This window comes from Grammomys surdaster, unplaced genomic scaffold (genome assembly GCF_004785775.1).
Source record: "Grammomys surdaster isolate TR1022 unplaced genomic scaffold, NIH_TR_1.0 193, whole genome shotgun sequence".
Taxonomy (NCBI): Eukaryota; Metazoa; Chordata; class Mammalia; order Rodentia; family Muridae; genus Grammomys; species Grammomys surdaster.
In genome coordinates this window covers 8,312,869-8,325,697 of record NW_021604638.1, presented here as the reverse complement: position 1 = coordinate 8,325,697, position 12,829 = coordinate 8,312,869, and the positions used below count along the sequence as shown (strand labels likewise).

The following is a 12,829-nucleotide window of genomic DNA, read 5'->3' as shown; positions in this document are numbered from 1 at the left end:
CTTGTGGGTCCCTGGGCAGCACTCATACTACAACACAGAACGCGCTGCTGGGGAGGAGGGACCACACCATCTCCATCTTCTCCCTCCATGTGCTGATCTGACTACACAGGCTCTGTCATGTCACCCCCACAAAGACTCCACAAAAGCTGAAGCAAGGTCAAAGGCAGGAGGAGGGGCAGGCCCTGATTGCCTGACACTCTTAAGTGGCTTCTTATTCACAGGGACACAGATCAGGACCTGGCACCCGCAGACAGGCTCATACATCACCTGTTCCTTCGCAAGCAGTGCCGAGCAACGGTTCTCCCGATGCAGTTGATGCAGGAGGGAGAGGATGTCTGTGAATCTGAAATCGTGCTGTTTACCTGCCAGGGACCTTGAACTTGAGAGTGTCCTTCCTCAGAGTGGGGCAGGTGGCCAGCAAGGCAGGAACGCTGTCAAGTCACACACGGGCCTCAAGAGAGCGAGCTGGGGACGGGAAGGGGGCCATGCCAAGCTGAGAGGCCTTTCAGGGCTTCAGAGACACCTAGAAAAAAGGTGTCAACAATACAGATCCAGAAGTGACAGAAAGAAAGAGCCACACTGGGGACAGAAGTCATTAGCAGGGGCAACGGGCAAGCTTGGCAGGAGGGAAGTCCGTCCTGACAGGGAACAGTGTGTTTTATTCTTTCTCGGGAGCCATAATTTTCAGATGATGCTTCAGGATGGATCCTTCGAGGACGACGGATGACCTGAGGAGGCTCAGGTGATAGTTCCTCCTTGGGTAGGAGGAGGGAGGCAGCAGACGACAGTCCTTCTCTTCGGAGCAGAAAAGCGTTGCCCAGAGACAACATCACTGAGTTTGTAAGAACGAAGGATTTGGGAAATAGATGTGGCTCATCTTCTTCACAAATAAAATTTAATTAAGAGAATCTTCAGCAGGTCTTGCCGTGCAGCCCAGGGAAGGTGACAGGCTGAGGAATGAGCCTCCTTGAAATGCGGCCACCATGCGCTGCCCCTTAATTATTCATGGGCATCCTGTGCAGTTACACATACTTTTAGTTAACTTGTCACTTTAAAAAAAAATGTTCAGCTAATGTGTCTACTTTGCTCTTACATTTTATGCTTGTATGTTCACACACACACATGTGAGACCACGTACTGGTACACATATAGAGGTCAGAGGACAGTCTTCAGAAGTCAGGTCTCTCCTTCCACAACGCAGTCCCAGAGTTCCAACTCAAGTCTCCAGGTTTGGTAGTGAACACCATGCCCCACTGAGCAATCCCCCAGACTTAGCACATCTTTCCGCCCTCATGGGCTACTTGTGTTATTTAATGATGTAGTGACTGTGTTTTTCTGTAATATGCAAAGACCTCTTAGGAACCGAGGAGAGAGGAGACTGAGGACCCAAGACAGAGAGCTCTCAGAAGAACACATTCTTGCTTCCCATTCTGGACATCCCCCAACTAGATGTAAAAATGCAAAGTAGGCCAGATCAAGAAACAAAAGTAACTCCAATTCTTTCTTTCTTGGGACAGTGTATCATGCAGTCCAGGCTGGCCTTGAGCTCCCTACATTCATGTAAACACACACACACAGACACACACATGAACACAGATGTACACATGTGTCCAGAAAGGACACATGACTCACTGTGCTGCACTGAACACATGGTGTCTTAGCTAGGGTTTCCACTGCTGTGAACAGACACCATGACCTAGGCAACTCTTATAAGGGACTACACTTAATCGGGGCGGGCTTACAGTTTCAGAGGTTTAGTGCATTATCTTCATGATTGGAAGTATGGCAGTGTACAGGCAGGCACGGTGCTGGAGGAGCCAGGAGTTCTACATCTTGATCCAAAGGCAACCAGAAAGAAACTACAATCCAAAAGCAGCTAGAGGAGGCTCTCTTCCACACCAGGAGGAGTCTAAGCATAGGAGACTTCCAAGTCCACCCTCACAGTGATGCACTTCCTCCAACAAGGCCACACCTCCTAGTGGTGCCACTCCCCATGGGCCAAGCAAGTTCAAATCACCATACATGGCCTGAGAACTTGGGAAAACCAAACTGAAAACAGAGCTGAAGCATGCTGAAGAGACAGCACTGTAGCAGACCATGGGCTGACTGGGAGCCAGGCCTTTCCTAACAGGAGGAAACTCAGCCAGTTACTACAGCTAGTGCTGACAAGAGGAACTGGTCTTCGGTTTACTGTATTTTCAAACTCCGGGGGATAATATATAGATAGCTTTGAAGAACTAGGGGCTTGCTCTTACTCAGATAGAAAGTATATAGGAAAAAGAATGGGAAGGGGAGCTTGTCCTTAATTCTCAGAAACAATTTCGCCGACAAAGGATTTGCTTTGCCTTCCGGTTTCAGAGGTTTGAGTTCATTGGTGGGAGGGGCATGATGAAAGACAGCAGCTCACGTCATGGTAGCCATGGAGGAGAGGGGTGAAGAGAGGCAGAGAAGGGGTAAGGAGGAGGAGTAAGGGGGAGGTAGAGAGAGAAGGGAAGGAGAAAAGGGAAGAGGTAGGAATGGAGAAAGGGGAGGGAAGAGGGGAGAAGGGGAGGAGAGAGGGAGGGAGAATAAGCCCCTGTTCACAGATTCCCTCCATTCTTTCTTTTATCCCGACCTCCATCCCGCCCTGGCCATAGAGATTCTCACGTCCATATCAAGAATAGGTCTTCCTACTCCGTTACACCTCTCTGGAAGCACCCTCATAGATGCGCCTTTCTGTCCAGGGTCTCTAACATGATTTTAAAAAGGCATATCTCTATAGAAATCAACAAAATAAAAGTTAGCTCAAGAAGAACAAGAGACTGGATTTGAGTGTTTTCTTTGCAAATAATCCTGTATTGAAAAAAAAAGTCGCCTCATGCACACCTGCCGCCTGGGCTCTGCAGGGCTTTGAGTCAGGACCTGGCTCCCTCTGGCCCTGGGGCAGACTCCAGCCCCCCAGCCTCCCGCCTCCTTGCCCTAGCTCCCTGCAGCCAGAACAGGGTTCCTGTGGCCCCTCCATTCACAGGGACGTCCAGCTCACATTTTCCAAATGACATCATCCCTGCGGGAGCCAAGTCTCTATTTGAAGCAATTTTCTTTGGCTCTTTGTTTTTTTTTTTTTTTTTTTCTTCTTCTTCTTCTTCTTAGACCCAGGAAGCAATGATTGCTTCCCACCATGTTAGCACCAAGTTGCCCCTTTCTGAGGAGAGACGTGCGCGCTGCCTTAATTGCGTGGTTGCTATTGAAACACAGAGTGAGAGACAAAGCCCTTCATTTGGGAGGAAAATTAATTGTACACAAACAAGAACACATTTCATCAGGAATTAGATTCTTCAACACTCCCCTGGCGGAGAACTTTATGGCTGCTTCCTTTCTGTCTGACGCTCAGCTTTCTCCCCTTCTTCTCTGGGAGACTTTCTTGGCAAACCAGGATGCAGGTCCCCCAAGGTCCCTTTACAGTTCCTTCCCTGACACTGAGGCTGCCAATGCTCCAGCCCACCTCGAGCTGTGACCCTGTCAGCAGACAGTCCCTTCTTCTCAGCCTCTGAGGAGTGACAGCCCCTCAGTCCCCGGGGCCTCTGCTCCTCCCCAGCCCCCAGATTCAAAGGTAAAGGAAAGATTAAACGTGATGAATCACAGGACAGGGGAGGTAAAGTAAGGGGAAAGCTGGCCTCCACTGCAAATGCGAGATTTATTGCTGAGCGCCGCAAGTAATGAAACCATCCATCTCCCACTGGCTGGAAACGGAACCCAACGCAAGTCTGAAAAGGGAAGAGAGAAAATCGGCCTTGTCGGAGCAGTTGATGGCCAGGATGCTCTGTGATTTCACCATCCTGGACTGCCCTGGGACTGCCCTGGGACTGCCCTGCAGAGTGGACTTCCCTTCCCTTTGAGATCTGCTAGAAGTGAAAAGGGAGTCCCTGACATCCTAACCTGCTACCCGCAGAGACTCCTGAACTCTGGCCTCCAGAGTATCAGGGATGGGGTGAGGGAGTTAACCCTACTACCCAGGGGCACCCCCACTTACCTGTTACTCATTCCAATTGTCCACACGTCTTGAAGACATCTCAGGAATTCTCTCTGGAAATCACAAATCAGCCATGAGAACTCACCTAAAGATTGCCAGGACCTAAGGCACCCTTCCAGAAATTTCCATTGCTCTAGGGATCTGCTCCACTATTAGCATCAAAACTTAGAACTTGCATTGGTCAGAGGCAGCAGCAGTGGCGGCGGCGGCGGTGGCGGCGGTGGCAGCAGCATCTCTCCTCACTGCTCCCATTTAGAAGAGCCTGGGAATTTCAGGTTTCTGGTTTGGGCAGCCCAGGAAGCAGCAGAACGAAGACGCTGTTCCTATGCTCACACACATCACCCAGCTCAGGAGCACACCACAGATCTCAGCCCCTGGTATGCTCACTTCACTCAGTAGCAACGCCTCCAGGGGTATCGTCTCCTGTCCTGCACTTCAGCAAAGTCCTCTACCTATGAGAACCATCCCTGTAGTCTGTCCCATAAACAACGGAATGGTGACATCATTTACCCCTGCAGATCTAGGCTCTCCCCTCCTCAACCCTGCTTTGGGCCATGAAATTTTGATCTCAGTCGTGGCCTCACAGGCTTCTTAGCCCTCTCACCTCCTCTGGGAATCTGACTGAGGGTTGGGAAGACATCCTGCAGCTGGATGAGGCTGGGCTGAGGCTGGGATGTCAGTCTCCTGTCCTGTTGGTTCGAAGCTTTCAGGGCGGCTGCATCACCTCTAACTCTGTTAGGTGTCCCCTAAGCTCAGGTCTTAAGGGTGCTGTAGTGTTCCTGCCCCTCTGGGCGCTGCACAGTTCTTAGAGACTGCTCCTTGGCACAGTTGACTCCTGTGATCCTGTCCCTCCCCAACTCATCGTCCCTTCACTAAACTCTCCCCGTCCTTCTTCCTGGCTGAGGTGCATGTTTCCTGCCTTTGATTCCGTCTGGTATACCTGATTGTGTCGCTCCTCTCTTTTCCATGGCTTCCTTTTCCAGCGCTTTGCCACCTACAGAAACCACAGTCTAAATCTACACCGTGGAAAGTTCCAGAAAGAAAGAACTTAGTTTCACTAGAAGTGGTGTGAGGAAGCTGCACCCTATCCCCTCATCTAGAGAATGGATCTCCCTCTGTGCAGTGTATCCACTTGGTATATACTATCCATCCTGTTGGAACCCGGTATCCACTCAGTGTACACTATCCGCCCCGTTGGAACCTTGTAGCCATCTGGGTTATCAGATCCATCAACTGTCCTGGTAACTATAATGGCGCATATTGATTACCAGCTTGACAAGACTTAAAGCCAACATGGGAGCACATCTCCAGGGATGTCCAGAAGGACATACTCAGAAATATTTCATTAAGGAGCAAAGACCCATCCTGAATACAGCCTGAAATTTCAGACTGAACAGAGGGAGAGATCAGGCTGAACCCCAGCGTTCATCCCTCTCTGCTTCCTGACTGTATGTGAAGTGTGCCCCGCTGCCTCGGGGTCCTGCAGCTATGACTTCCTACTGCTTCCTGACTGTATGTGAAGTGTGCCCCGCTGCCTTGGGGTCCTGCAGCTATGACTTCTCACTATGATGGACTGAACCTCAGAACTGTGAGCCACAGTGAACACTTTCTTTAGTCACTTTCTCAGAGAGCTTGTCACAGTGCTGGGAAAAGTACCTAACACAGGACCCCGGTGCTTAAGTTCATGGGACCCTTACTCTGCCTGCTAACAACCCCACAGTGATACACTGTCATAGTTATTCATTGTTGTGGTTAACCTCTTGCAGGTCAAATCTGTTAAATGGGCTTTTCTGTAGGTAGTCTGTATGGACAAAGACATAACATATTTAGGGTTTGGCCTTAGAACCCACTGGAGATCCCGGAACACAAGTTCCATGGATAAGGGACGTGTATGTTTTTCTCCTGTTGACAACAGGTGCTACCATCAGAGATACCAGAGAATTCCATCAAATCTAAGTGACATTAGCTAAAACAAAGCCTCTCCAACTGCAACTGGAAACCTCCCTACCTTTGGTCACAGATCTGAGCACATAGCCAGTGAAAACTTTGCAGCAATATAAGGTTTCTATGTGCAATTCCCAAAATGAGTCCAAACCCAAGCACGTGTGGCGTCCTGCCAGCTTATGACTGTGCTGGCGGTGTCTCCTCTTGGGCTGGCTCTGCAGCCAACAGGCTGACCACACACGTGAACTTTGCACAGAGCTCATGCCATGGGATGGGAGCCAACAGTGCCTGAAGCAGCTCTGCCCAGATCTGAGGCCACCGTGTGTTATGAATTGTGTTGTTTTTAACGCACAAAGCTTTCTGCTCTTACAGTAGCATAATCATTTAATTACCAAAACAAGGACTTTGATATTTTCCTACCAGCATTCCTCAGCATATTAAGTATCAAATTAGTATATCTAAGGCTTGGATTGTGTTAAACAGACAGGCATATCCATCTCCTTGGTATGTAAATTTCCCCGCATCTTTAATAAATGAAGAAAACCACATGTATATCAGAGAATGGCCTAAAATTAATTCCCTTATTATTTTATTAGAACTAAAGATTTTATCTGGGTTCCTAAGAAGATACACATTAAAATTTGTATACACATATCTCTGATGTGCCCCCGTGCCTTAAGATTGGCTTCTCACACACATGCTAAGAACCACACCGACGTGAACTCCAGCACGTCACCATGGAGATCCATTCTGACTTGAGATATTAGACTATGGAAACAAATTGTGGTTTGTTCTGAATCGTCTTTCTAAATCAACAGGCGATGTTATGAAAGTGTTCTCTGTGTCCACCCCACCCCCGTCAGTCCCCTCTGTAGCCCAGGTTCTATTCTTCCCTGTTGCTTCTAGATGCTTGAAGAACAAAAAGGCATGACCTCCAGACCTGCAGCCTCCATCAGTGCTCCTGTTTATTGGGATACACTCACTGCCTTCCAAGCATTTCCACTCCTGAGCCCTAGGCAGGATGGAAGAGGACCGGCCCAATGCATAACCCTCCTGTCTCTGCAGCCTGTGCCTGCCCCGGCTCAGTGTCCCAGCCAGGTGACGTTCCTGCAGGGCCAAGCACTCAGAAAAGCAGTATGTGCAGTTCTGGGATGAAGCTCAGATGGCGTGTGTTAGCCTAGCATACTCTGAAAGCCTGGATTCAATCCCCAGCACACATAAACTGGACTTTGTGGCACATGCCTACAGTCTCAACACTCAAGAAGTGGAAGCAGGAGGTTCAGAAGTTCAAGCTCATCCTTGGTAGTTTTGACTAGTCTGGGCTATATGAGACCCTATTAGACAGAGAAGGATAGGAAAACCCGATGCTCGTGAGGGCCACCCTCGCCATGACCTACTGGTGTGGAAATGTTCAGTTTCTTCCAGCTTGCTGCAAAAGGATTTTAAACCCCCTTCCTGGCATTCTATTTACAGGGAGGCTGACAGCCTGGTGTAATCCTCATCTCCTGTCACACTTCATCGAGAGCCGGCACTCAAGAGATAACTTCCTCTCTTCTATATTCACCTCAGTGAAATGAAGGGCTGGCTCCATTTCGACAGCTGTGCGGGAGTCTCCAGTCCTGCCAGCTCCCTGGGCCCCATGGACACCTCCAGTACCAGCTTCCAGAGAGTACAGTGACCATTGTCTCTTTTCAGTATAAAATACAATCCTGGGTAAAATAAAGTTTTTTATTAGAATAGGAGAAAAATGGGAAAGGCTGACAACCAAAAGGGGCAGACAGAACAGGAGACGGAGCGAGGGATGGGGGACTGGGAGAAGCCGATGGGGATTCTGGGAATGCGTTTAGAGTACAGAGGAAGATAAGGAAGCCTAAATCTGCCAGCAGAATGAAGACGGAGCCAGAGGCGCGCCACACTTTTTTTTAAGAATGTAAGGAGTGAGATCATTAAACCAGTCACCAGGGCTTCCCAGAGATAGTGGCAGTCATTTAATGAGAGGCCCAGTGTCGCACAAATCTAAATTAATTCTTTGCTTGACTGTTCCCGAGGAAGGATGAGGAAATGTTTGCCAAAGTAAAAGAGAACCAAAATATTTTTTTTTTACAGAAGCAAAGTGTGTGTGTCTCTGTGTGTGTGTGTATGTGTGTGTGAGTGTGTGTACACACGTCTGTGTGAGTGTGTATGTGTGTGAATGTGTATGTGTGTGTGAGTGTGTGTGAGTGTATGTGTGTGTATGCGCGTGTGTATATGTGTGTGTGTATGTATGTGTGTGTGTCTGTTATAAGCAGAACCTGAGAGAGTACAGAGAACAGTCATGGGGTGGGAAGAGGGGAAGATGACAAAGGGAAATTGACATGATCCACTGGTTTTTTTGGTGGAGTTTGGATTCTTCCTTTGAGATGGAGTCTCACATAACGCAGGCTGGCCTCAAACTCCCTATGTGCTCAGGGACACTGATCTGCCGATCCTCCAGCCTCTGCCTCCGGAGTGCTGGGGTAACAGGTGTGTGCTAGCTCACCCAGCTTGCTCTGGAAGCCAGGGCTTCTTGCTTGCCAGGCAGGCGGTCTGCCCACTGAGGTAAGTACATTCCCAGCTGTAACCCACTTCTTGACATCCAGTGCACCTTCTCTGACAGAAGTAGCCTCTGCAGCCAGCCTGAGGGTCCTGCTCACTCTCCTCAGTCCTATTTCCTGTACCCCTGCTGGCAGTACAGGGTCCCCCTATTCCCTGTACCCCTGCTGGCAGTGTGGGATCCCCCTATTTTCTGTACCCAAGCTGGCAGTACAGGGTCCCCCTATTTCCTATACTCCTGCTGGCAGTACGGGGTCCTCCTATTCCCTGTACCCCTGCTGGCAGTACGGGGTCCCCCTCACTACTCCACAGTGCAGTTTTCCCACACCCCTCCCTGCTTGCTTTTCCCACTTGCAGCTGAACTATCCCAGGGCTGAGGCAGGACGATGGGATGAACGCATGTAACCTGCGCTCACTACACACCCTCCTTCTTCCTTGCTTCTTTCAATGACATCTGAGAAAACATGCTAATTTAGTGCTAATACATCTTTAGCAGCTCCTACGCCTAGTATATCATCACCGTGAACAAAGAAAAGAGCAGGCTGGGCTGAGGGCAGGATGCAGCCCTGTGTGCAGGCTCACTGCCCTTGCGTCTAGGGCAGTGGTTCTCAACATGTGTGTCGAGACCCCTTTGGAGTGGAATGGCCCTTTCACAGGGGTCGCCTAAGGCTATCCTGTCTATCAGATATTTACTTTACTATTCATAACAGTGGCAAAAGTACTTTACAGTTACAAAGTAGCAATGAGAATGATTTTATGGTTGGGGTCACCACAACATGAGGAACTGCATTAAGAGGTCGAAGCATGGGGCTGGAGAGATGGCTCAGTGGTTAAGAGCACTGACTGCACGTCCAGAGGTCCTGAGTTCAAATCCCAGCAACCACATGGTGGCTCACAACCATCTGTAATGAGATCTGATGCCCTCTTCTGGTGTGTCTGAAGACAGCTACAGTGTATTCATTTATAATAAATAAATCTTTAAAAAAAAAAAGAGGTCGAAGCATTGGGGAGGTTGAGAACCCATGCTCTTAGGTGGTCTTCCTTCACAGCAGGAGATGCTGCTGCCTCCTCCACTCCCACCTTTCCATATCCCCACCCCTCCCTTTACCTTCCCACTCTCACATCCCCACCCTCCCCCCACATCCCCACTCCAGCTTGTCTGAGGACAGGTTTCCTTTTGAATGAAGGTGGCTTAGTGGATATTTATGTGAAGAAGACTAGAAAGTAAATCAGGAGTATCATGGTCGGCTTCAACTGTCACCGTGATGCAAACCTAGAGCCACCTGGAAAGAGGGAAACTCAACTGAAGAATTGTTCAGATCAGATTAGCCTGTGAGACATTTTCTTAACTGTTAATTGATGTAGGAGGACCCAGCCCACTGTGGGAGGTGCCATCCCTAGGCAGTGGGGAGGGGGAGCTATGTAAGAGTCAGTAAACCGTGCTCCTCCATGATCTCGGCTTCAATTCCTGCCTCCAGGTTCCTGCCCTGCTTGAGTTCCTGTCCTGACTTCCCTCAGTGATGCTCTGTTACCTGGAAGTATAAGAGGAAATAAACCCTTTCCTCCCCAAGTTGCTTTCAGTAATGGTGTTTAGCACAACAACAGAATCATCAGGGTGAACTGTGGAGAGCAGCAGGGCCCAGCCACCTCACTGACCACCAAGTCTCATCTGTAAAATGAGAAGACACCACCCGTCACGAGCCCTAGGAGCATAACGAGTTGGGGGTCTGGAGGGGGTCAGAGAGCATGGACCTTTGCAGCCCAGAAGGAGGGAAAAAATATCTCAAGAAACCACTGAGCTTGGAACATGTGGCCCAAAATTGAAGTAAACCCAGCAAGTCATGGCTACCCTCAAGGCTGGGATGAAAAAGTGAAGTCGAAAGGATACAGGGTGAAGGATAAGGTTGCTAAGCAACGCATCCTGATACTAGAGTTGGCAGAAATGACCTGGGAACCAGGGCATCTGTAAAATCTCACTCCTGTGCTGCCTCAAGGTCACCTGATCCACCACAGTCACCTTGGGGGAGCGATCTAGAAAACCAGATGGATCCCTGCCCATGGGAGGAAGGACTCAGAATGTCCTGCAGACCAACCCCTCACTGGATCTTGAGTCCTTTTATGGCAGAACTGTGTGGGGCCCAAATGGTTGTACTGTAAGAACCCCAGGCACAACCAAATGATGCTGGTCCCTGGCCATGGATAAACAGACAGCGGACGTTCCCTGCATCCTATGAGTTTTTGAGTTGGATTCTAGCCAATGGCTGACCACCCCACCATCAGCTGCGTGAACTTTGCCAAATTGAAACCTCCATTTGTCAGCTGTTCCCACTGATCGAGGGCAGTGCAAAGCAAGACACGGTGATGTGGGATCTCGACAGGAAGTAAATATTTACCTTGTATAAAACATAGTTCTGGGATCTCAAGACATGACCACAAAATCTAAAGTACTTAGCAAGGCAGAAAGTTTTACTTCCCAGCAGGGTTTCTAGCTGCGCTGCACCAAGCAAGCAAGCATCCTAACAAAAGAGTGCCCTGCCTCACTCTGAGTGGTCAGAGCTCAGCTTACATTCTCACGTGATTGGCTAATGCAGAGCGGAGCGGTTTCTAGGGAAAGTTGAAACCAGCATATATTTTGATTTCAAAAAGCGCTGACCATAGAAGAATTTGAATTTCTGCCCAGTGGCTTCTTTACAGTTTTTAGGGAGTTTTGTCTTATTTAACCCTTCGATAGAAAAGATAGCACGTTTTGTTTACATTTCCCACGCTTTAAAATAAGCTTCTCTGTAGCCCGTGACTTCTCCCTGAACCCTGTATGAAATAACCCTTTACTGGAACATTTTAGCACTTGGGCCAAAATCTCTCTTTTAGTTTTGTCCCATAGAGTTGAGTTTTTCTGCAATTTAGCTAAAGAAATTGAAACAAACATAGGAAGTCATGGCTACCCTCGAGGCTGAGATGAAAAGGTGAAGTCGGAAGGATACAGGGTGAAGGAATTCAGCTGAGTTATAAGACCAGGTGAGACCAACCAGTTACCCTCCCAATTCAACAGCTAAGAAAGCTGAGAGTCTTTCCAGGTTATCAACCTGCTGTTCCTGACCTTTCCAGCCAATGAGCACAGCAAAAGGTCACTGCCCATACCTGATTGGGCCACAAGGCATCCTGGGAAATGTAGTCTTTATGCTAGGCTACTGAGCCACCACAGTGGGGGGCAAAGAGGCTGCCTCTGAGGAAAGCTCAGGCCCCGGGACAGAATGAGGATCAGCAAGTGGGGGATGTCCTGTGCTCTATGATGGATATGTGGTCCATGGCACTTGCTTACAGTCACAGTGTCTCTGAATCAGCTATAAGGGTGAGGAGAGAATAATCGAGAAAATAGTCATTGTAGTTCTGGAAATCAAATTACTAGAGCTTCAGAGACTGTCACAGTTCAAACAAAATGGAGGAGCTTTACAAAATGGTCTGACCCCGGCTAACAGCGTGGAAGCTCCATACCAGTGTGACAGTGCATGCTGACCACACTGGCCTGTCAAGGTCTTCCATGGTGGGATCAAGCGTTTGCATACGGGCAGGTGAAGGGGGTTAAGGCCACACCCAAGCAACCATGGAGTCAACATCCTGGAACAGAGGGAGCCTGAGGTCTTCCTCTGTCATGCTGGAGCCTCCTACTCATGCATCTGCAATACTGCTGAGCTGAAGGGGTCCTGGGCAGCCACTCACGGTGTAATGAGTCTCCAGCCTCTGCAGGAAGTGCTAACCTAGTCTGCCTTGCTGTCTGCCACCTGCTAAAAATATACCTCGCCTCCATCCACAGGTGCAGCCATCAGGAGGCCGGGCTGGTTTTAGCACTGGGGAAGCGGGAGACAACTGACAGAATTCTAGATTCATAACCTGTCTGGCTACATGGGAATTTGTTTCCAGTCAGGCCAATGCGTAGACCATGTGCATTTCCCCAAAGCTCCTCCCCTGAGTCTCCTGTCTCAGGATATAGTAACCTCCACTTTCTGGAAACCAGCCTCCAATGACGTTTCAGGATATAGGTGGGATACAGCCACTGTTCACTAGAATATTACACAGGTGACCTCTAACCCATTCCTCGCAGACCTGGCCCCACCCTGAAGTCCCATGAGTTGATCCCTACTGTCCTCATTTCTCTCAACACACTCCCATAGTCCCAGCAGAATGGCTTGTTGTATTCTGCTTACAGTATTCTGAAGGTTCTTTGGCCCATAGCTCTAAACTCTCCCTCCCTTCCTCCCTCCCTCCCTCCCGCCCCCGCCCCCCCGCGCCCCCCCCCGCCCCCCCGCC

The 12,829-nt window shown here is 49.3% G+C and overlaps 1 long non-coding RNA gene across 1 annotated transcript; it reads right to left on the bottom strand.

Annotated features, from left to right (window-relative positions):
- Positions 1-483: 483 nt before the first annotated feature.
- Positions 484-7,634, bottom strand: LOC114623097. Its single transcript, XR_003711710.1, has 3 exons — positions 7,518-7,634; positions 4,010-4,062; positions 484-523 (listed from the first exon to the last, which is right to left on the bottom strand). It is a non-coding gene; the product is annotated as an uncharacterized LOC114623097 (long non-coding RNA).
- Between the last annotated feature and the right edge of the window lie 5,195 nt (positions 7,635-12,829).